This window comes from Rissa tridactyla, chromosome 8 (genome assembly GCF_028500815.1).
Source record: "Rissa tridactyla isolate bRisTri1 chromosome 8, bRisTri1.patW.cur.20221130, whole genome shotgun sequence".
NCBI lineage: Eukaryota > Metazoa > Chordata > Aves > Charadriiformes > Laridae > Rissa > Rissa tridactyla.
Window position 1 is genome coordinate 31,180,576 of NC_071473.1, and position 25,733 is coordinate 31,206,308.

Here is a 25,733-nt window from a genome sequence, read left to right on the forward strand (position 1 = left end):
ATACCTTACAAAATTGGGGAAGAGATCTAAAAATTTAAATAATGAGCATATTCAAAATATTTATAGCTGATATTTGAAAGATGCAGAGGCGGGGGAGGTGGAACTGTTAGTAGCATCATTCCTCCAGCAAGTCCTTTCAGCTAAATCCCTGCAGAGAGTCCAGCTGGACATCTGCAGAAGAATTTGACACTAACGTCTACAGTAGTCATTCAGTGGGTGCTAGCTAGTGAAAGATACGGGGCTCTTAGAGTAAGAATCCTGTTGAAAACTTGCGGCAGCTTTAAAAACAAAACCAGGTAGTCGTTTCCAAAAAGGAACAAAGTATACTGTGAACTTGATACTCGTCTTAATTTATAGTTGATCTTTAATCTGTGAACCCACCCACAAAACAATTGCTAGTTGTTTTTCATTTTATATCTTGTTGAAACAGAGAAGGTAGTTGGTGATATGATGCACTTTCACTATGTTAGAAATAGCTGCGCAATTTGGAAGTGGCAGAGGGAAGGTTTGAGCTGGTTGTTGAGAACCATCTGTCTTCAACATGCACCATACAAGATTATTTTTTATTTAGTTAGGAGGATTATTTTATAAAAGGTGGGTATATGCCATGTATATGTATATTGTTTAGGACATTCATGGACAGAGTATAACTTCTTTAAGATTCATGGTGACAGTAAATACAATGAGAAAAAATATTGGAATTACAAATGGACCCAACCTCAGAATTTCCACGAATACAAAATTCAAAATTCCTGGGATTTCCAAAACATATGTCTCTGGGACTCCCCGAGCTGCTATTTTCACCAGCTTTGAAGTCAGGTGAAAATTTCATTATTCCAACCTAGTGAGCATAATCTCCTCACTTTTCAGTAGGACAAGAGCCACTAAGTGATACCTTTTATGGAATGACAGAACATATTGAGAAACAGTCAACAGTGGGAGTAGACTCCAGGGTGGTCTTGTATAAGAAGTGAAAAGATAAGGTAAATCCAGATTGTAACTGCAAAATTTGGATGTCTTATTGGTATTGGGTCATTTCTCAGGCATGGTATGCTGAAAAAAATAATCTGTGCAATGCTCAGGAATAATAATCTTGGAATGCTCGAAGTTTCACTTAAATGAGAAGACAACACCCACTGTGGTGTGAAGGACCATAATCTCTTGCAGTTTATGTGTACACCTGCTCAAGTAACCCCCTTTTACCAAAATTAGTTCTATTTCCTCTCTTTTGTGACTGTATTTTTTAGATTTTAATATAAATTTCAGAAACAGGAAAGCCTTTTGCTTTTCTTGTGTTTGTTGTGCTCATTCCACAACAAAGATTTAGCTATTATTTAAACTGGATGACCCAATATATTCAGTTCGGCTGCTAGATTGACTGTCACTGAGTTGTCAAATGCCTGTTATGAATAGTATACAGAAGGAGAACAGGTTGACCTTGAACTCACTAAATGTTTTATGAATACTACCCATTTCCAGAAAAATATGAATATGTTTTCCAGATTTGCTCTTTTTGCTGTCCTTAAGGCTGTTCTCAGTAACAAATGCCTTTCATCTTACCGAGATGCTTGTTACGTGGAAGGTTTGGGAAGGGGAGAACAACATTTTAATGATGAATTTAATGCTTGTGGATTGTAGAGGATTGATTATATTGTAGGCTGAATTCCTGGTCTTAGCCAAAGGCTACGGAGAATATTGTTGCTATAATGGTAGTATTGCTTCCCAAGACCTGTCAAATTCTGTTTTATAATTTTCCATTACTGGCATGATTTGGGCTTGGTGACTATACTTTCCTCTTAATCGGTGTTTTCATTGTTAAGAAAAATCAGAGTAGATGACACTATTTAAATAGAATTAACAAAAGCAATCAGAGTTTTGATCTGTCCAGCTCACACAAACCCATGTGTTATTCCCAAACATAAGAACGTAACCTTAGCACCTCCAGCTGGTGTGGGAAATAGGTAATTCTCATGCACATGCCAAAGAACATAGCAGGAAAGGGGAACAGTTAGTACTATAAGATCCAGGTCAGAGGATCTGGGTTGTAACCAACAGAGCAGCACTCCAAATAGAATTAATTTAAGACACTCGTGCTCAGCACTGGATTTTCATCAAACACTTCAAAAGTAAAAAATAGCAGCTAATTTACTCTGCCATGAAATATATTGGTTCCTTTTCAAATACATTGGTTCCTTTTCAAAAGCCACTTTCAACTCTTTCTGAATTTGTGGACAAAGTGGTTTCTAGCTAATATAGTTTTAAATGCTTTTTTGAAAGCCACTTGCATGATAGAGCTCATAGCAACAGCTTCTGCTACTGCTTTAAGAGCACAATAAGGTTTAATAAGAAGGATGCACTTCAGTTCATAGATTGCTTGTTTTCTGCTTTACTTTATTCATCATAATCCTTACCTCTGCTTAGGAAAAAAGAAAAATCAGGAATAAAAAACACAGTGACCAGTATTGATCTTCTCTATCCCAAAGCAGGTTCCCTTGATCTGGATCGAACCTGTCTCTGTCAGTAACAGCTTTTCCAGGAGACAGTTCTATTTAAAATGTTTCACAGGGCATCTAGTTATTTGTTCATTTGTCAGGAATGGTGGAAGAGACTATAATAGACAAGCAGCCTCAGCTGGCTGCTGGATGTAAGACTAGATCCAGTCATATCATAAAGACAAAATAAGAATTCTGTGCACGGTGGAAAATAGTTTTAGGATACATCTTGACCCAAGACTTATTAAAAACCCCATTATTGATATTAATTGAAATTTAAAATGTCCTTTGGAATTTCACTGCAAACATTTTTACTCTAATATTGGGTTTGATATTATGAATGAGAGGTGAGTGGCATAGCCTGCAGTACGGTACACTTGGCAGCTATCAATTCCACACTGCAAAATCTATTTTCCAGTTGAATGTAAAAGGAATTATGTTTTCCTGCAGAGCAAGTCCCCCATCATCTGTACCATATACTCATGTAAATCTGGGAAGGACAGAGGATCTCATTATAATCTTGTTTATCTAATGAAAACCATCTTAGGCTTTGTGGTTTTTGAAGAGCTTCATCTGAATGATAGCTTCAAATGAACACTGAGGTACACAAATAGTAGAAAAGAATGTGAGGTGCAAGTGCAGTCCAGACCATCCTGTGTCATTTGTAATATCAAAGACCACTAATGTCACTTAGAGAGGCAGATGGAGTGCCCATCCTACATTAGACATGGTGAGAAGAAACCCGAGACCTGTTCCTTTTCTTCTGACACACTTACAAGACAAACACATGCTCCATTAAAAATAACACAGCTCTTCTCTGATATGTTTCCCTCCCATGTGTCTGACTTAAAAATATGCCTCAGTTCACAGTGTTATGCTTATTAAGATATAATATTACTGCTCTGCAATGGGCCACTTCAGAGAACACAGCAGGGAAGCTGGCTCCCATTGTGCTAAAGAGGGCAGCCCCCTCAAACTCCGTGCTGGAGCAAAACATTCTCCTCTTGCAACACTCTCTCTGCTTGCATCCGGAGTTTATTTTTTTATTTTTTCTTCTCTTTTTCTTGTTTTGCTATTTTCTTGAGTCATGCTGGTTCCACCTCTGAAAAGCTGTAGTGACATCATTGACACTCCAGCAGCTGGGGCTGGGAGCACTAGAAAGCAGTGTATTACATTCTCCTTTCTTTGCACAGGTCACTGAGCATCCAGTATGATTTTAGCACATCCTGTTGTGGAGACCTTTTAATACTAATTTGTTACTATTATTCAAAAATAGTTTGCCGATGGAGAGACTACCAGCCTGCTGTCTAAACATTAGATAGTATTTTGACCTTGCTTTATTCCTGCAGTAAAATCTGATAGCAAGTAGCAAATGCATGTTGTTATTCATACATTAACCAACAATAGGGGCAACCTAGATCATAACTGTACGTGGAGGATAAGTGTATGGAAATGATGCAGGGTTTTGTTTTCTTCTTTTTTGGTTCAACTACATAAAGGAACTCACAAGTGTCACTGATTTTTTGCATTAAAAATGATCATCAAAGTGTTAGGTATAAATAATGCAGAATGCCACTGCACACGTGGGGCCATACACAAAGCTTGCAGTTGAAACAATAAAAGATTGGTTGAAGTGATTAGAAACATGATTACAAAAGAAACAGGTTAGAAAAGTATTCTGCTCTGTATCTTAGTAGCAAAGACAGTTTAGCTGGGTTTGTTACACAGGTTCTTGAATGAGCCAGTATATGAGCACAGTATGTCTTGGTTTAGGAATGAAGGGACACCAGTTTTTTCCCAGCAGGCTCACTAGCCCAGAGATTCCTCACACTGAAACTACCAGCGAACAGCCTGACCCCAGGGACAGGATCATTGTCATGTGGCCCTGGCTGGGAATGCTTCAAATATTTAGCATTTATGCATACACTAGGTCTTCCTAATTGTTTTTCCTTCAAAATGTCTGCAGAAAAGCAATTCGATGAGTCTGATTAAAGTGTTACATGTTCTTGTGACTTTTTTTCTAAAGATTTTATGCTAATGCAAATGTAAGTATCAGTATAAATTTCATTTTTTAGAGCAGAAAGCTTGTCACAAATTGATAAGCATCACTCTTCTCACTACCAGCCTGAATTACTATTGCCACTAAGAACCTCTGTTTGGGAATGATCATTTATGAAGAAGGCTCCTCCATTATGAATTACAGCAGCTGAGGATTTGGCATGGGCATTTGTTCACCCCTCCTCAAATCCAGCTTCCCATCTCACTGAGCGGCAGCTTCAGTTTCAGCCTCTGCTTGGGACACAGTTTTGAACTGAAGTTTTTTCAAAAAACTTTGTCCACTCCATTTAGATCTCCATAACCACTGGTAACATGATGCAGATCTCACACATCCATTTCTCTCAAAAAAAAATGCCTAATGTCAACATACTGACATTTCTTATCATATATTTCAAACCTTTACTACAAATTTTCATGTCTGCATCGAGTCCTTTAGCCTTGGACATGCAAATAAAGGCTTTTTTTGGGCTGCCACAGTAAGAATTCACACAAGGAATCTTTACATGAACTCAAGTGCTAGGGCTGGTAAGTATGTTCACAGGGTGGGGTTGGACATAGCAAGGAACTTCATACCTGGTCTGGTTCGCCTCATCTATATCAAACGGCTTTGTTCGCCTCATGTATGCCAACTGGATTTCTTCTACAAAACAAAAGCAAATATTAGCTGAGGAAAAATTAGGAATGGTTCAACTCTGAAAAGACAACATTCATTCTGGAGACTAGACCATAGTAAGTGACTGAAAAAGTAAGTCTTTCCCCAGGATAACAGGGGAGTCACTGAAGAAAGTCCAAAACAAGAGACAGCCTTCATCTGCACACAGCCAGGACTGACGCACTACCTAGTAGTGCTGCTCTGGGGCCTGCCGGCATGTCACTATATCTACAAAATAAAGTGCTAGCGTTTGGTAGTCCCTCTGACAGAGTATCCCAAAATATTGACCTTCTAAGCAAAGGGGGAAAGTTTCCAAACAAGATTTAAGGCCAGAAATTAAAAGGAACCAGTGCCTTCTTGGAATAACAAGAAAAGAGAAGAGGCCGCAACTTGGATGGCAGAGACTGTGCAGGCTGATGGGAAAGCTGGAAAACTGAGATGAACATGAAAAGCTGTTTTGGTGCATTTAAAATAAAAAAAAGCTGAAAGCTGTATGAAAAGGACAACAAAAGAGAGGGCATGCATAATAATAATCTCAAACTCTGAGAAAATAGCTAGAGCTCTGTAGGCTGATATGGTGAATTAAAGACATTTAGGAAGTCCAAAGGACCATGAAAGGAAGCAGTAAGGATACAACTGAAAATTTGAAGAAAGGCAAGGGCTAAGTAGAAGCAACGTGCATCAGCAATACCTGGGAGACATTGTTGTGCAGGTGTTCAAGCAAGAAAGGAGCAAAAGTAAACATGAAGACTACTGCAAGGTGGCTAGTCTGACAAGGCAATTTCAGATTATCTTTATGAAGATCATGATGGCTGAACAAGGCTCAAAGAACAGGGAGCACTTAAGTATTCTCATTTAACAGAACAACAACGCTGCTTTATAATAATTTTTAAATTCAGTATTTCAAATCAGTTTATTAAGGGAAAGGGAAAGCCATTTTTACTGGGTATTTCTACACCTAGGCAACCCTTTTCTCTGGGAAGGCTGCAAGTCTCCCAAAATGCCCTAAACATTTTGTTGTCTGTAAATCATCTCAAATATTCAGTCAGTAGGCTTGATCAATAAGTAACTTTTCCAAAGCTCTCTAAATACTATCAGAGACTTTGCCCTAGGCTCTATTTTCCTTTTCGCCTAGAAATATATGTAAATGATTGGTCCAAATTAAATCTGATTATTCGGGATTTATCTATTATCAAAACTAGGATATCTAATTTTGTGTTGAAATACATGTAACATTTGTTTTATGAAAATCTGCTTTTATAAAGGATTAAAATATCTCAAATACTTACACAGACATATTAGCATATACACACCCTTTGATTTTATTTCAGAGCGAAAAAATAGCTATATACCAGATACCCACCATATGGGCACATACGGACCTGAAAGTGTGGAACTGCTCTTCCCACTTAGGTGAACCATTCCAACAGCTCTTAGTTGTTCTTCATTTACCTGCGCCTAGAAAAGCTGAAAATTAGAAAACACACAAAGATTAAGCAAAGCCTAGAGAATTGGAGGGATAATGGAGGGCAGAGGGTAGTGAAAAAATGTTATTTTCTATTTCTCAGTGGTAAAAGTCCTGATAAGGTGGATGTTTGTTTACATTCCTCAGACATGCCCTCTGTCTAACATTGTGAGTCTTCAGCAAACACGAGCACTGATATGACAGGCATCTATTCGGCTTTCTAATTATGTAAGTACAAATATCTCCGATTTGGATTTTAGCAATTTCAAACAATAGAAATGAATCTGATAAGAAAGGGAAAGGGTGAATTTTTATATTGTAATTCTCTCAGAAGGCAGGGAAGGAGAATTAAGCAGAAGTGTTTGTGATCTTAAAGGCAAATTGGATGACATTTTGAAAGATATCTATAAAAGCAAGTTAGTGTTTAATAGAGATGGAAGTGAATTTTTCCTCACAGTAATTAAAACATCAGTCTTTCCCTATTTTTTGTTTGTACATCTGTTATTCAAATCATTCACAGACAATAAGAAAAACTTCATATTAAAGATTCTGCTTTCATATAATGGAAATGAAGCTTCTAGGTTAGATCCAGGGGTGCATGAAGAGTATTTTCCAGTCAAAAACAAGACAAAATGAAACCAGGATCTTGGCGTGTCCTATTCCCCCTCATGCTGATGGTTACTTGGCACACTGATATACGTGCACCCACAGCCGCCTACCCCCATTCGCCCACAATGGCTGCCTTGACACAAAGATTCACTTGGCAGATGTTTACTTGCATCACCTTCAGGACCCCAGTGAGTTTCCTTGACTGAAAGTCAAGCCAAAAAGATTCAGTGTTTGCCCCCTTCAGGTCCCGTTCTGTCTCCTCAGCAGCAAACTACTCCACTCAGATCAAAAATCAATTTAGTTGCAAGGTCATATGGAAATACCTCACAGCATGAAAAACTTGACTCTGTCTTAGCGGAGGCCTTTGGATTAAGCAGGTAATTGACCACCTAAAAGCTTCGGCCATACTTCACATGCAAAGGACTTTGTGTCCATCTCCTGTACAGCCAGATCATAAAACTTCAAAAACTCTTTATGTCGTAATCAATCAAACTCAGCAGGACACGTCCGCTGTTGGCACTCCAGCTGGTTTCACTCTCATTGCATTTGCTGTAGTTCACTAGTAAAGTATGGCGACTAATATGGGAAAACTGCTGAATAAAAAACTGTCTTTGCATATGAGTTCAGACGATGCTAGGAGTAAGGGAAAAAAAAAGAGCTTAGTTTTTTCGAAGTTTTTATCATTTGCATTACTTGCATTGGTTGGGAGGTTGGTTTGGTAGTTTGTTTTTCCTGCCCAAAATTGGTCAGTTGTTTTATTTCTTGTTTATTACTTGTATTTTCCAAATAATTTATGAATAATTGTGAGGCCTTCTGAGGCTGATCTATTGTGATGATTTGTCAAAACATAGTCACATAACACAACACAGGCCAAGTTTTAATTGTGCTCTAATTGGAGGCCTTACAGCCTTAAAAAAATAAAGCAGAGGGGATTGTTTCATTTGCAACCCTGGGCTACAGACATAATAAGTGGCCCTGTGATGAGCTATCGTTAGGGAAAGCCCACCAGATGGGAGGCATGAAATAGAAATGTTGTTTATTTCTGCAATCAAGCCAAAGTGAGCTGAAAATCCTGGATGAAAAACTTTCTACAGAACTTTTACACAAAGATCAGAGACTTTTTCTTGGGATGTACCACTTGGGAATTTGCGATCCTTGTTCCTACTACAGTTGTATAATTTTAACATCCCACAGAGCTGACAGAATTTGACACTAACAACTGTGCAGGGAGTAAAACAGATTTACAAGTGGCAGTGACCTTTTCATCAAGGGAAGTAAAGTAGACTTGAATCCACCGTACCCCCGACTCACGGTCCTGACAACATCATTCAACATACAGTAGGAAAAGCACTTCAGCAAAAGTTTATGAAAGTGACATTGACACAGCACAGTACATTAAATTGATCCCACCAACATGCCATGAGTTTTAAGTAGCATCTCTTTTTTTTTTTTTCAGTGAGATTTGAAGTGTTTGCTGCTTAAATAGTTTAGTGTCATCTGTTACTCAGGGAAGACAATTAAAATGTTGCAGTATCGGCACCTTTTTAATTAGAACGTATACATATTTTGACCATCCTTCTTGCAGTAAAAGGATAAATAAATTATTAAATAAAAATTAAAATTATCTATAATTGAATGTTCCTGCCAGCATTTCTTTCTTATCTTAGACCCCCATAACACTGTGCTGCCTGGACAGGCTTCATTCACTGTCTTGGATCTTGTTACCCTAGCAACTAATAGCCAAGCTGGCTTCAAAAAAAATAATAGAGGTGGCCTCTCCAATTTTTAAAGGAAATTGGCTACTTTAAACCCAGTGAATGCCTGTTTTAATTGCGCTGTTCATGGTTGAGAATCTCTCCCTCGGTATTTTTTCACAGCTAATAACAGTTTTATTCACCTATGTGCTTTGCTGTATAGAAGCAGTAAAGCAAAACTTCTCCTGCCAGAAACTTCAAGCGTAGTTGATTAATTTTTAGCCACCTAACAGCCAAAAACTGGGTCTGTATCTGCTTATGCAGAATCTTTGCAAGTTCTTGAAGATTTAAAATAAGGCTATTGTTTTAAGCTTCAGTAAGAGTAAGAACAGTTTACTGAGAAGCATTATACAAGTACAGTTAATAAAGATACTCCATCTTCAGAAGAAAGAAAATTGTTGGACAAATTTATGGTAAAGCAAATTTTTCCTATCGATCAAGCCCTAGAGGGGCATTAACAACACTTAAGGGAACAAACTGCAGAAGATGGCATAACTGACACATATAAAAGAGTCGGCAAGAGAGCTGAGCAGGGCTGGGAGGAAATGGAACACTTTAACATTACATCCCGGTCATACCAAGGTCCATTGACCCTGTACTCATTCCAGATAATTAATTTACAACACATTAAACCTCTGTGTGAAGAAGGATGTTATGCATCAACTGCACAGGAATAAAAAGTGTTATTGATTTAAGATTTCTACTGTATCATGCACTGACAGAAAGAAACAGTCTAGCGGTGTTTTAAAGGCAAAAAAACCCTTTTCTGAAGGACAAGTTTGCTAAATAAGTGCACTTTACACTACATTTAACTGAAGTATTGTTGACACCCTAAAATAGATGCTGTTAGGAAAGAAACCCTCAGCATAATTAGGAGAACATGGCGTGACTGGATAGTATTGGCATTCACTCTAGGAACCAAATGCTTTGAGGTGATAATGCTCTCTTTTACAGTAAGAGTTTAAAATAGAAAAACACATTGACAAATATTATTTAATGAATAAAATATGAGTGAACCAGTGCCATTAATACAGCACAATGTCTAATGAGAGTCAAGCCCATTTTCCTCACGGAAGCATCATGCGTTTAACATGTAAAAGAAGAAAATTGTTGCAGACTGGCAAAGTTTTAAGATTCCTGAACATCAGAAGCAGTTTCATTTACAGAGTCTTTTTTTCTTTAATTAAATTATGATTTTCATATCACGGTTCAGAAATTTCAGAAATTCAGGTCAAAGTTCTAGGCTGCCTAGCATTTCTCACTGCAGTTTAACTTCCCAAGAACATAGGATGCTAACAAATTCTGCCCTGTATCACTCGCAACTTTCAGCAAATATCTACTTTAAAGTTCATTTAAGACTTGCAGTAGTTAGAAAGAGATTTGAATCAGCCTACTTGCAATATGCTCGCAATGCAAAAAGATCCAAGAAATTCAATTTCAAGCAAGCAGTACAAACGGAGAGATAAAACACAGAGCTGTCTTTAATTGATCTTCGTCTGAACTACAACTGATCTCACAATATGGAGGGAAGAGTTAGCTTCCTGGTGGAAAGCCAGATGGTGTTTGGGATTTGGTACAAAACACTCGAAAACAGTGTATGGAAGAACTAAAATGAAGCCTGGAATTTAGCAAGCAAGGGAAGACACTGCAGCCAAATTGAAACCAATATGGGAGCATCCCAAACATAACAGAGAAGTCAAAGCACTACAAGACTCAAATAGAAAAGCATGAAGAATCTGAGCTATAAAAGCAGGAGAGTGCACAAATACCTCCAGATGAACACCCACGCAGTGGCAGATAGCGTGAATGAAGACAATCTCTAGTGTCTAGAAGATTTAAGAACAGCAATTCGCACTTCTCTTCAAGAGTTTGTGAGCACCTCCAAGCATACACAGTATGGGCAAAGTGGATGACAGCGGCAATATTAAATCCAGGACCCCTTTGTAAAAGTATACCACATAGCCCCGGGACGTAAAGAAATGACAGCTTGAAAGCCAGCCATGAGCACACAAATGATATGATGGCAGCAACAGGAATACCAGTGCTGCGAGAAAGGCTGCATGCAACAGGAGGTAAACAGCTTAAACTCAGAAAAGTAGTAATTAATTTAAAAGAAAAACAAACTTTTCTTCAGCATTAAAGTTGGCTATTTACGGACATCTGCAAGAAATATGTGTAGTTTCTCTCAATAGTCGTCAAAACTGAAGTCATGTGCATTATTCATCATGGGTACTAATAAAAAATTTAATGTCAGTGCTCTCAAGGAGTGAAGGTAGCCTTTGGCCTTAGTCTACATGTGTAAAAAGTTATGTATCTTATTTATGGAAAGCTAATGTTAACTGAAACTGGCTATAAACTACTTACTGCCATCCCCAAAAGGAATCTGATAAGCACCTTTATCTCACCCTCTCCTGAAACCGCATAGATTATTTCTCAACTACAAATGGTTGATTTACAAACCAAATATAAATCTAAGTGAAATTTGTTGCTTACAGATGCATATACTGGAGCCTTTGATACAAGCGCAGTGGAGCAATGTTCTACCCCTTAAACACCTTAAACACCATGCGTTATCTATCTGACATTTATCTCCTCTTTAACCATTTTTGGTCTCAGACAAGTGACCTTGAATAGCAGAGAAAAATCAAGATATTGTCTTAGGTTGCCGTGCTCCTCACTTTCCTGAAATGGCCCACATGAAGATCCTCCAGTTAGTCTGGAGGGCACTTGTTAGTCCCTTTTCACTAGCGACAATGACCACGGCTCTGCAATATCTCATGTGCGAGTGGTTTGCAGCAGGTTTTGCCTAGTCTGCCAGAGACTTTCCACAACAAACCGTACTTTTCCCCAGCCTTAGGCTCACACCATTGACTAAACAACAACAACAGCAACCAAAAACCTGCCTTGGCAGTTCCCTGGTGGGAAAAATGATATCCTAATACCTGTACCATGATCAGCTGTACACATAGTAATAAAACAGAAACTCTGTCAGTCATAGGAGTAGGTAGGGTGACCCCTGTGTAATATCCTTGCAATTTCTTAGAACTTGTATTTGCCTGTAAGACTGGTAGAAGCTAAAGGGGAAAAAAGCTCCTGTTTTACAACAACCACAGGTCCAGTCTTGATTTTAACTCAGGAGCACAGAAAACCCTCTCCCAAAAGTCTTGATGACCCATCACAGTAATTTCTCAGGTACGTGCAGTCATCACATTTTCCCTCCTGCGTACACTGAGACATCCCCAGCATTTTTATTCTCTAGCAACCAAATTATTATCCACCCAGAGCAACCAAATTACTGTCCACCCAGAGTGCAGGAGATAATACATTTTTTAATGGATCTCTATTTCAGTTAGATATTTTACTGAAATCACTTATTTTTCATTTAAAAAATAAATTCCTTGGTATTAGAGTTTGAAACATAACAGTCAATGATAATAATCCTCTAGTAATTAAAAAAAAATTTAAAACATCTCACATCCCTCTTTAAAATTGTAATGAACTGAAGGGCACATCTATTTTTAGTACAGCATCAGAAAAAAAAAAAAAGTCTTTTATCTTTTGAGGTCTCATCAGTCCATATAAATACACCACAATATTATGGACTTTAGTAAGTACCTAAAGTGATATTTCTGTATTTCCCTGAAGCAAACTCCTGGGGGGGGATGAGTTGGGGGCGTGTGGAAACAGCTCTTCCTTTCTATTTTACAGTGAAAAAATATGAAAAAAGAATTGTGCATTCTTAATTCAGGTTAGTTGAATGTACGAGGCTTAACTATCTGCAGCCTAAATGGACAAAACAGATGAAGGACAGTAAGGAAAAGCAAAACGAACTGATTTTCTGGGGGTACATGATGCACTCCCTGGCGGCAGCGCCAAGACTTTACCGTTTGACAACACTGTTTCCCCAATCCATGTCACAGGTGTATGTTACTTAATAGCCGGTTCAATTATGAGATAGTGTTAATAAGTAACCTGGGTGTGTTCAGCCTTCACTAAACTACAATCAACAGTTGATTCTACATTTTACGTTTGTTTTTCTCTCCCTACATGACAAAGATAAAGATTTCACATTTAGTACACTTGTGTGGATAATCACACTACTAGGTTACTCCTATTACCACAACTGTTCTTTTTCTCCATGACCTATTAGGCATGACACAATCTCATGCAATATTATTTCACTATTTTAAAAACTTTTTTCAAATGACGTGATACTGTCGGTCTAGTAAGAATTTTGAGATTTCCCTTGGTAAACGTGACAGCGTGTTGAGGAAGGCTACTGAGCCTCTACACTGAGCCACAGATTGCCTACCTGCAGTTAGGCGACCTGTGCTCCCTCATGCTCGCCTCCTTTGCTCGCTGCGTGCCATGGTAGCCATGGCACATCCCACAACACACACTTCCACCGTGTTCAGCTGACTCACAGCAGTTAGATGATTGCACATGCTGCATAGGAAAAGGAGTCCAGCCGAGGAACCTCGTACAGAGGAACAAACAGAAAGCGAGGCCCAAGCTGTTAATCAGGTGAGATGGTGCAACAATGGAAAAATATGCATATGATGTTTAATGATGGCTAAAAACAGTCTGAAGATGACACTGTTCAATTCAGTTAAATATACCAGAGTTTTGGGTTTGCTTATTTCCTAAGTTACTATATTTTCACTTTTCATTCAGAATAAAAAAATATCTATATTACAATAGTATTTCTTATGAGATTAAATTTCAGCTTTACTATCCTTTATTGAGTGTTTCATGCCACGCACATCGCCATGGATCATGAGCACCTGACCGATCAGACTAGCACTCTGCGTGTTAGTGATGTACAGCTGTTGGTCACATTTGTTATAATGGACTCAAATGAACACCCAGTCGTGAATCCATAATATAACACTCACTGACTCCTTGAGATCTAGCTGGTGGCACAATTCCATTTAAAGTGTAATGGTACAGCTTTTACCCTGGAATTGCTGAGGTAGCTCAGAGGTTTGGGCTGCTTTTTTGTTCCAATGACCATTATAAGCAAATTATTTACTGCACAACAGAGGGTTTCTCTACTCAGATTTTATTAATTAATTGCAAAGTGATTATTCGCAACTGTGAAGAGATAAAGCAGATCCCCATTAGGTGCACATTGCTAGAGTTCTACGATATTCATTTATCCTATAGATATATGTTTTATATGTGAACTGCACACCTTTGAAAGACTACCTGTCTGTTACATGAATCAGCATGTCACACACACATATCTAAAGGCAGGGTTGTTTTTATATTCTGTTAATCTCATGGAAATCAGTATCTTGCTATTCCTTCAAAAAACACTTTCCTAATAGCGTATTATGCATGTGATAACTGCAGCATCAGGCTCAAATAGTAAGTCAAACTTTCAAACTAGATGAAAGAATGCAAGTGCAAGTAGATAATAGGTTTTTTTAAATTATTCACCCATACTTACTGTGTCCCTCTCTAGAATTCATGGATCATTATTCTTTGTAGCTCTTTTTTCTTCGCTGTAAGATTGTGGGATGAAGTCCACATTCTGAAATTACACACAAATATGTTAGAAAAATGGAGTGTTTGAAATCAATTCTAATGTTAAATGCAAAGGACATTCTGGGCTCATTAAGTAAAAATATCTCATTTAATGAGCAGGAAAGCACTGGAGCACACTGAACCCTGACACAAAGCAAATTATTTAAGTGATAAATTATATTTTATGGGGAATGTAAAAGTTAATAATACTCAGGGGTAAGGTAATAAATGCAGAGGTGTAACTAACTTCATTGACTGCTTTACTTACAAACATGCCATATGTACCTGGTTACTTGAAATAGTAATAAAAGGCATCGGCAGAAACTCCTGGAACTGAAGATTCGCACAGAGACCTTTGTAGCATTCTTTTCCACTAAGCAATCCATGTTTTATTCTTTTCAAACTCATTATTCTCCTCCCTCTTTCACTTTAGGGCATATACCTCCGGTCTTTGCTTTTCACTTTTTGTCAAATATTTGATCTTGCATTCATTAAAACTGAAACCTTCTTATCTGCTGGAGAGGCTAATAAAATCAGTGCTCATTTACCCGCAAAGATGCCCCAGAAGTGACCTGAAACTTTACTTGAAGAGAACCAATCTATGCTGAAGGAAAACACTGGATCAACTTTTAATCTACTGCCCGTCTAGTGGCACCAAATCTCCTAATGTTAGTTATTGTCCTCCGAGATCAATGCAACAGGCCAGCTCACTGAAGATACAGCTCACAAGGGCACCTCTGCACATTTAGAATAATGGTTGTTACCATGAATTTAACTATCTGCGTTAAAACCCTTTCTCTATATTTTAATGGTGTAAGAGAGACAACTAAGGTATGTATCAAATAGAAATCAACAGAAGAAGAGTATGTTCAACCACAACTATTTCCTGTGACTATTTCCTTAATCTTAAAATGGAATTTGCATTATCAACATGTTCCTTTTTTCCCAATTTTCTTTCATATTTACAGTCTCAGGTCAATAGCTAGTGCTTTATTCCCACTCATGCATCTGGGAAGTAAATATGAAGCCATTGCACTGGGTGTTAGACTGAACTGATGCAGTTTGTACATGGATAGGACGGTCGTTCACACAGCATGAGTATCTCATTTCTCAGAATCCTTCAGCAGGGTCATTGTACAAAAGGAATCAAAAGAATGACAAAAGGATATAGATTTTATCCACTGCATCAAAAATTATCTACATCTGTGCAATTTTTTTCTAGAAATAAGAGCTGACATTCAATCCTGAATTTATTCAACTTAACCTTAGCCTACTTTTTGGTTTGCATCTTTAAATAGTCTTGTGATGGTGGTCAAAGGTCTTATGACACCATCTAAGTGAGCTCAAGCCATCACTTGGAATTTGGAAAGTGAAAATATATAAAATCAGGAAAGTTTTTCTAACCAGGTCCTGGACAAAACATATCTGTTGGGAAAAAAGACCCATTCAAAAAGAAAAAAAAAAACAAACCTCATCCAAATTCTTAATTTACAGTTGGAGTCGATGATCTTAAAGGTCTTTTCCCACCTAAATGATTCTATAATTCTAGTAAGCAACAATAAAGATGATACATAAGATACCATTTTCTAGCAGAAGAGACACGCCTTTGAGAGTTAACATAACTAGAAATACAGAGTCTTTGGAGATTTAGAAAGATTACGCAGCGCTACTTGTAAAATGACCAGTCTGTATGCCTGCAAAACATAGCAGTAGAAGACTCATCCAGCTTGATTATAAACTTTCAAATAAGTGTTTATCCAAGTTATTCTCTCTTTCTAAATACAGAGATAACTTACTAATGTTATATGCGTTTTGAATCTGGACTGGAAGATTCCAATTTAACAGATGTTTTTGAGGTTCCGGGAAGCCTGTGTTTTGAACAGAAGCTGAAATTTTGAACTAATCCAGTAACCCCAGGAGCAAGGATTTTCCAGAAAAACTTTGGTTATTGTAACCATTGTGAGTTGTAAGTACGAAGAATTTCAGCAGACATATATATGTCTACTTGTGCGTGCATATATATGTGTGTGTATATATATCTGTATACATCAGAGCCAAAAAATTGTAGATTTATGGCATTAGAACAGTAATAAAAGCAACATGATCACCCATTTCAGCAATATTTTTCATTTTATTTTAGTGAGAAGTGAATCCAAATATAGAAAAATAAATATTGAACATAAATATGCATATGCTTTGAGCATTATTTTAATTTTTTTATGGAAAGATTTAGTAGGTTCAACAAAAAATGTCTGGCATTACAATCCAGTGCTCCTGGACATTAGCTACAGTGAGTAAATAAGACATGTACAGTACGTAAGACTTGTAATACAGCTCAAGATGAGGTCACTATTGAAGGTCAAACTACTGAAATAGGCAAATATGTCAATTCTTGTATTTGTGTCAATATGAAGATAGAAAAATGTATAAAGGGGACAATATCCAGAGCCCTCTGAAATCTTATAGTAAGAGCCTTTTACCAGTTTAACTGTCTTTCTCATGATTTTAAACCATTTTTATGGTCAATGGTCTTTGTACCTAGGAAATACTTACCAACCACTAATGCTTGTCTTCTCTGTGCCTTTGGGTTTCAAACGCCCAGATGATCATATGCCTGGATAAAGAGGATATAAAAAAAAAAATCTAGAATAAATTAATCCCTGAAAAATCAAGGTGTGCCTATTACTTACTTGGCAAATATTTTAGGTTTTTCCAAAGACCTTTTTCAATCCAGAGATGGTTTGTCTCAGATGTATGCCAAAAAAAAAAAAAAAAAAAAGTCCTTTACAAAATGCACCTTTTGCCTGCAACAACTTCTTCCGACACGAAATAATTGAAATTTTAGGTAGTTAAGGCATGAAAAGTCTTCACATTGATTTGTATGATATCTATCTTCTGATTTGTATCTAGCCAGAAGACAGATACAATATTCTGATTCAGAACTGGCTCCCCGATATCTTGCATGAGCAGCAAGTCCATTTAAAAAGAGACAAAGAGTAATTCCCCTCTTCAAAGCGTGACTGTGCTGCCTATAGAAATATCCTTGTGAAGTTCCTGGACTAGATTCTGTTAGGAGATAGATGTATGTAAGTGTCCCTTACAAAGTAGATATTACAGCAGTTTTCTCTGAAATTTCTTTTTTAAAAAAAGCAACATTGCACTTCTTTTTGAAGAACTTTAAAATGGTGCAGGGAGTAAGAGGCCACATAAATCTGGGAAGCTGAGGGACAGAAGGGCTCAGTGTGTTCTCCACTGAACTTCCCCATGAACTTACAGCACACTTGATAACAAAAAACATGTCGTCTGCGTCTTTCTAGCCAGTAGATGCTGCTATCTCTACTTCTCCAAATATTGCAATTATGTTTTCAGTTATATGTAGAATAACTAATGTACTGGTGCCAGTCAGATACTGTAAATCACCAAACCCCCACAAGCAAATTTGTTTTACACAGCAGTTGAATGAAAAACATCCTGTAGAGAGTGCCAACGCAAGGGAATGAAACAGAAAACAGCACTAGCAACATGATTTAAATTAATTAAGTGAACATTAATACCTCCAAGACATTGCATTATTGCTTCATACATTTAGTGGGAAAAGCTGTGATTTAAACGTACAGTATTTTTAACAACATCTATTAACTAGATATATATGGTTACTCTGTTTAATTGATATTGTAAACAAAAGACTCATTTGAAAACATATGCTGCAATAATTAAAATGCTATTATGCTGACAGTGCCTTTCTTTGAGGAACTTGTAACGCCTGTATTGACTGTGATAAGCATTGATTATCTGGAGTGATATAAATATTTGGGGAGCTAATAACAATCAGGTAGGATTTCAGTGCATGCTATAGACGGCAGAGATAAATCACAGGAAACCTAGATCAAAGTTGGTTTGTGAATAAGTTTGTTTTTGTACTTAATGACTCAATATAAAACACACACACAGAAAACTCTTCAGAGATTTAAAGCACACGGAAATGCCATAAAGAAACATCCCATCCTGTGCAGCATTTCTGTACATCTGTAGAATCTCCCTGTGCAGCGAGTAGGATGTCAGCACACAAAGAGGGAATGAATCCAATCCATCAAGTACTTACCATTCACATTTACCAACATTAGAAGCTTCTTTGAATTATTAAAACTTTTTTTAAAGCAGAAAAAAAGTATGTAACTCTCATCCCTTCCCCTTGAGGAGGTTAATTTAGCGATGCAATAGGTCAACTGCATTTTAGTTCCTATTCAGACTAGGTCAGCTGCATCTCAGATCCGAGTCAGCTATTTATTTATTTTTACTTACTTTTGTTAAATTACCACAGACCATAGTAAGGGTTTACACTACCTGCTGTGGTCATTTCTAGGTGCATTTTCCCTTCCCACTCTGATGTCCCACTATATAAACCTCTACTTTCTTGGTCCTGGCACTTAGCCTACCAAAGGCTCTCTGGATTTCTGGAGGTGATGCAGGCTTGAGAGAGTCCAGGTAAGAGGCAAGATGGCCTTGGAAAGCAGGAGCTGCTCTGTATGTTCATGAATGAGGATTTTTATTGCTAATGTTTCCTTCTTCGCACATAAGACAAAAGCTCGTTTGTGCCAGTAAGTGAAACAGAGCACCAGAGATGGTTTGGGAAGACACACGGCAACGTGTGCTGGCGTAGAGGAGCAAAGGCTGAGACCCAGTGACGGATCCTGACTGCCGGCATGCTCCCATTGAAGCCAGCCCTGGCAACAGAGCTGGAGCCTGGTGCGTTAGTGGGATTCTGGACCCAGTGATAAAATGGGAGCTTGTTGCTGACAATTGCGGAACCAAGTTTTTACCCTGAATGAATGAATCCAAACGTGCCCGATTTCAAGTGACTGAGACGCCCTATTGACTACCCACCCCCGTAGGACTTCCCACATACTTGTGATCAGGAAAGAAGCCCTGTTTATGTAAACCTTTGCCCATGAGTCAGGGTTGAGTAAACAAAGACTTTTCCATATTTTCTGCAAGCATTCCACTGTTAATACACAGCATGCAACATTTGTTTCTTATTAAGTTGTATTTTCATTTCTTTGCTCTTGTAATTTAGGTCTTTCTAACACTCTTTTTTTCTTTTAAGCATTGCATTAACTTGCCTTGCTATAACCTCTGTACAGCTTTCTGTGTGATTGTTGTAACAATTTGTACTATTCCAAAGCACAGGGATTAATTGCGTCTCTAGTTATTATCTTGTCCTTGTTTCTTTCAGACTAGTGGCCTCTGAATTTTTTTTCAAAACAGCTGGGAGGCTAAAAAGACATCATCTTCACAGTAGCATAAAGTAATGTTCTGTAGACACAACAATGGCTGTTTATTGCACCTTGCATAAACTACTTTAATTACCTTCAGATTACTGGTGTTATTCAAAAACATTCATTTACAGCTGAGAGGGTCCATGGACATTTACTGAAAATCTTTACAACAAACGGTACTTTGTCCTAGGTTGCAGCAGAGAGTATTCAAAAATAAATTGATTTATACAAAGGAAACTTCAGAGATTCATCTTAATTTTTATCATCTTAATATTACGATGGCTTTTTTTATTCTGAACTAAATAAACTTACAGCAATGTAACTGAACTGAACATTGTAAGTTAGTAGTGCAACAGCAGTGTCACCACAAACATATTGCTACATCTAAATTCGGGGGCAGGGGGGATGTAGTGCATTTTTGTTCAAAATACGTGAAAATCCACACAGTTATATATACTGTGCTGGCCATACAGTCTAGCTTGCTTGCTAGCCAAAAGGATTCATATTATTTTCTGCAGGTCTACTAGCTACAGTGGGGCCATGGCAGGACAGTAGTACACATTACATGGCAGGACAAGAAGCCTAGGAATACATTTTAAATGGCTGGTTTCTTCGCCGTCCCCTTTATCTGTCTCTGAAGTGCTTCTGCAACAATAACATTAACAGACTTGCACAGGGCACAAGACAAACTGAAGAGACGATTACTGATTATTTGTTGCAGAGTACGACATAGCCATACAGGGCCTTACTGGAGGTGACGCTGGAAGTGGGGAAAAGGCCCTGGTGAGTACTATCTCCTTGGTCACTTAAAAGACACCAAGCGAGAAGGCAGAAAACAGTAGTAAATTGTGGAAAGCTGAGACGTCCTAGCTGATTTTTTGTGTACTTTACAACAGAACTATAAAAGAATTTTCTGTAATGATACTAGTGCAGTTAATGACTATCCTCTTCTATATCCTCTTCTAAGTTAGTTTCTTGGCACATCGTATTTTGCAGGAGGCTCGTATTTATTGTTCCATTACCACAAATAGTGCAGGATTGGTTAATTCTACATTTCAATTATGTTAATCATATTTTAAATATATAAATGTTGCCACTTCTCATATAGCTTCCCACTACAAAACAAGGTGTCTCTCACTCTTAAGATTCTACATCCATTTAATGAACCATCTCAACAATGTGGAAAGTAATTCCATTTGCATGCTATAGGGAGGTGGAAATTCACATTTAGGTAGATATTCGCTTTTCATTTCTGTCTTGTACAGTAACAGAGTGTGTTGAAAGCTTCACCAGTTTTTCAATATGCTGGATAACCCCTATTTGTTACTGTTATGTTAATGATTGCTGTAATTTGAGACTATGCTTTTGTAAGTACCAATGATGTCTGAATGCATTTGTTTCTGAACAAGAGAGACTCTGTGACAAACACGTGCTGAATAGCAAAAGGAGGCAGAGGGGCTAGGGGATGGGAAATTAAAAAAAAAAAGAAACAAAACGTAGCACAGCAGCCTATCTCAATGACCTTGATACAGAATCTACTATTTAACTCTATATAGGGCTTCAGCTATTCATTCTGTTTTACTTCTTTTGGATGATGCTACCTCTATTAAATAAAGAAAGAAATTCTGGCAGAAATAATTAGAATTTGTCTGAAAGGGAAAAAAAATTAAAAAGTGGCCTAACAGTGGCATTATAAAATCTCATGCGTCTCCTCTGAAAAAGAAAGAATTTGTACACAACTATAAATTTTTTATGTTTCTATCAAACATTGATAATAAAGGTTTTAATATTTATAGTTACCCTTGGCCAAACTCTGAGAGTTCCCTCTCCAGTAGGGCACACTCACAGAGGTACACATTGCCTTTGGGTACCGCTGATTGGGACAGTAAGCACATTCCCTTTGGAATATAGCGCTGATAGCCAGCTCTTCTTAATCTTCTTAATATTCAATTCTACGCATTCCTCTGTAATCAGCTTTATCCTGAATTCTAATGAGTTCTGTTTTTACACTGGGAGCTGTGTCTTTTAACAATCAATGTTATTAAAATGACCCTTGATAGTGCATGATTCCACAGCGGGGATTTTCAAAGCTATGTACAAAAATACAGTTCATTACCACTTTAATATGGAAGTTTAAAATCAGAACTTCTTTCTGCCTTGTTCAAAGCAATTTCTCTAGCTTTGAACAGCTGCTTCGCATACCATAGTGAGTACTGCAAGATTTCAGCTCTCTCTCCATGGTGGCCCAAGAACTCAGAGCAAAAGAAGAAATATGGTGGTGGAGATTGGATAGCTGGTAGATTTATGGTCACTGGTCTGAATGCAGCCCAGGAAAAAACTGATTAAAGAGCTCTATGATGCAAGGTGCTCTGTATTTGTTAGATTTTTTTATTGCATTGTTATAACTTCATGGGAGTTATTTAATGATCTTTTAACTAGTTTTATTGCTTACTGTATATGGGAACCACCAAACCGCTGGCATAGATAAAATGTTAAGGAAATGAGTTTCGTCTCTTGGCCTTCTGTTGCAACAAGTGAATTTCTATCAAGTTTCTATGGTACAGCAAATATGCCCAACACAATAGTAAGGAGATCATACATCACCTTGTTGCAAGCATATGAACTGAGCACTGGTTTCTCGATGGAGCCTAGCTGGGACTCAGGGAAGACACCAGCACTGCATGTGTCCCGCTGAACAAAATTGCAACACACAGATCTATGACTCACTTGCTTCTTATTAAGGAAGGGAAAACATGTTGTTTTAAGGTTGCTTTTTTTTTTTAAAGCTGAAACCAAGGTACAAAAAATTGCTCTTTGAGATAGGCAGAGGGAATAAACAAAAATGAAGGTGCATGAGGGAAGTTTTCCTATGTCTGTCAAAGTACACAGCACAAGAAATCTGCTTTTTTGTTGTTGGATTTTTGTTTGGTTGGTTTTTGGGTTGTTTTTTTTAAAAAGTAGTCACAGAGAAGACTGGCAGCTGCTGTGCAGGTAACTATTAGTTCGAAGCCCGCTACCAATAAAAAGACTGTTCACAGTGAGCAGAAAGGGTACTTCACAATATAAAACGGAGTAGGGTAAATACAGGCCTCTGAAAATCAAATAAGGAAACCTTGAAACTCCTTACCCACCCTGCAGTTTCAGCTCTAATTTGTTCCGTCCTGAAGCAGAGTTCAAATATTTAAAAAGTATAATATAAAACAGAAATCCCAGGCATCCCGTATGCAACAGCAGTTTCCTTTTCTCCTAAATGTCATGAAAGGAAAGCCTAAGAAATCAAAAGATTGTTTCAAAAACAAAGGAAAAGAATGTTCATACCAGAAGAACATGGTGCCTGCTCCGTGTGAATAACATTTCCCCTTTGACTTATTTCCATTATTGAGAGTAAATAACCAAATTAATCCCAATGGTAGATTTAAAGTAAGCAAGGCAAAAAAGGCAACACTTCACTTGAAAAGAGGACATATGTCAAAATACTAAACAGAACTAAACAACTCCTAAGCGGAATTTGTGATCTTGCAGTAGCATTTAGGTAGAAACACATTTATCTGGGTGATGGTAGGAAGATCCTTAACATGGAATTGTATCACAAAGGCATGCTTTGAAAGAAAAATAAACTCTACAAACAAAACTTCCATCAAGCAGTAGTAAGGGAAGTTTGCCCATGCAATTTAATTATACCTCTCCTTTTGTGCTTATTAATTTGGATGCTGGTAGCAGTGATATGATCCTTTTATTTTTCCCTCTTTGTCTCACTCAGTGACCAGGCAGGACACTTCTCTGGAGGTGGACAAGGTTTCCGCGGCACAGGAGAGGACCATTATCACCAGACTCCATCTCATTATGTCAGAAAAGAAGAGGTATAGGACATGGCACAATAGGAGGCAAAAAAATGATGTCACACTTTAAGTAATTTGATGATGTCTCAGTGTCCTAAAGTAACATAATGATGTCATGAATCAATGTCATTATATTCTACCTCATTTCTTAAGCAGGTTACCACTCTGTAACCAGAAAACTCATTTAACAAAACACACAGGTTTGATTAGCATGTGATTCTACCTTTTCCTATGCCTGTGTTTCTGAATGCTTAGACTATGATCCAGGGTCTGGTTTGAAGAAAACCAGGATGTGTACTCCAAGGTGCAGAATAGAAAAGCTCCAGACATGAACAGGGAGATGTGGGGCTAACCAGCCTAGGGCAGCAGCAGCCTGAGCTTTCAGCTTCTCCCAGCCTCTTTGGTGATGACTGAAGTTGGATGAATTTTGGGGAAAATTGTCTTTCAGCAGATGTTCAGCACGTCACAGAATGGAGCTTTTGGTCTTGCCACTTAATGGGCTACATCCTAAAGGATAGATTTGAGGCCAGGTCCTGATGACTGAGGAAGGCCTGCAAACCACTTTAAAATTAAATTCACTGCAGTGGCTTAGCAATCTGTAAAACCAGTCTGGACGACACTAATGGTTTCCCATAACACTCAAACCAGTATAACTTCATGGACTTAAAACTCCTTTATACCAGTGTAACAGGCTTGAACACAACTCTGTCCTTGTTTGAACTAAACTGGTATTTCTCAGTCAGTCAGCTATTTAACCTAAGAATATCTGTAGTTTAAGAACTCCGTAGCAACTTTTTCTCTAAATGGAGTTTTACCTAAATAGGGATGAGTTTTCCTTCAGATACGCATTCTAGAAAAAACACAACAATTAAGCTAAATTGTCATTGTTGAAGAAAACCTGACATTACTGATTGCTTGGAGCTCTTTGTAGAGAAACAGCATTGCTCAGCCTAGAAGACATTATTTTCACATTTCTCTAGGCTCACCTGGAATAATCCTCATTATTCCTTTTGCAATCCGTCTCTGAAAAGGAAAAAATGACTGGCAAGTGTCTTAAATACTAGGATGCTTACCAATCCAGGACTTCATTACTCACATTCAAGGTTCAATATATCCTCTTGACGTTAACTTCCTAATTGAAGAAATGGATATCATTTTTAATGTTCAGAATTTATAAAGAGGGGGGTATTTACTGCCACTTCAGATGACTGCAGCATGGTTGATTTACAGCCAATATAAAAATTGAAAAATATCTGTCATTGCCTCATTGATCAGTATTGAAATCCATGGGAACAAGAAAGACTGTGGACATCAGCATTTATTATCCTATAAAACCAGTTTACTTCACTTTGTCTTTCTAAATGACTGTGAAATAATAACTGTTTATTCATTTGTTTATTCTTAGGGGAAAAATGAGGACGCAGTGATTGTTCTATAGTAGTGGCTACTTGAGATAATATATTCAATAATCAGTAATGACTTGTGAAGTGAAAAAACCCCAAGTGAACTTCACATGTGTAAAGTTATAAGAAACAACTGGCTATATATATTGATTGTCCTTTGTGCAGTTTGATCTAGGAAGTATGTGGAAAACAACTAAAAAAAATATGAAAAAATTATCTTGGAAGTCTGGATGCAAAACACAGAATTAAGTAGTTAATAACGCTGATGAAATTATTTATTTTGTGTAAAGAATAACATAAAGATCATGAAAAAATTCTAAATATCATCTAAGATTACTTAAAGGTTTACTTGAGGCCATATTGTATTTCTTGTTTTCCTGATTAACAAATCATCACTGCACAAACCAACACAGGTGGTCAGTCCCCTTGGGCTCACATCAAAGGGGCCACCATGAAGCTTTAGATGTTATTCAAAAGCAATCTGAAACTTGTCTCTCACTGTTTGTCCGATCTATTGTACTTCACAGGGTCATCTTTAAAGGACTCTCTAGTTTGCAAAAAAAATCTCCTGTAAAGGATGCTTTTAAAAACTGTTTCATAACTGTTGACTGGTTCACAAATGGTCTATTTTCAGAATACTGGCATCATAAATTATG

The 25,733-nt window shown here is 37.6% G+C and overlaps 1 long non-coding RNA gene across 3 annotated transcripts in view; it reads right to left on the reverse strand.

Annotated features, from left to right (window-relative positions):
- LOC128914152 (uncharacterized) overlaps nucleotides 1–25,733 on the reverse strand; it is an 86,480-nt gene that overhangs the window by 24,786 nt on the left and 35,961 nt on the right. For all 3 annotated transcript variants that reach the window (XR_008468200.1, XR_008468201.1, XR_008468198.1), the window contains exons 3-6: nucleotides 17,113–17,173; nucleotides 14,483–14,566; nucleotides 6,585–6,660; nucleotides 5,124–5,190 (exon numbers count right to left, since the gene is read on the reverse strand). This is a non-coding gene — a long non-coding RNA (uncharacterized LOC128914152). The remainder of the gene's footprint in view (nucleotides 1–5,123; nucleotides 5,191–6,584; nucleotides 6,661–14,482; nucleotides 14,567–17,112; nucleotides 17,174–25,733) is intronic.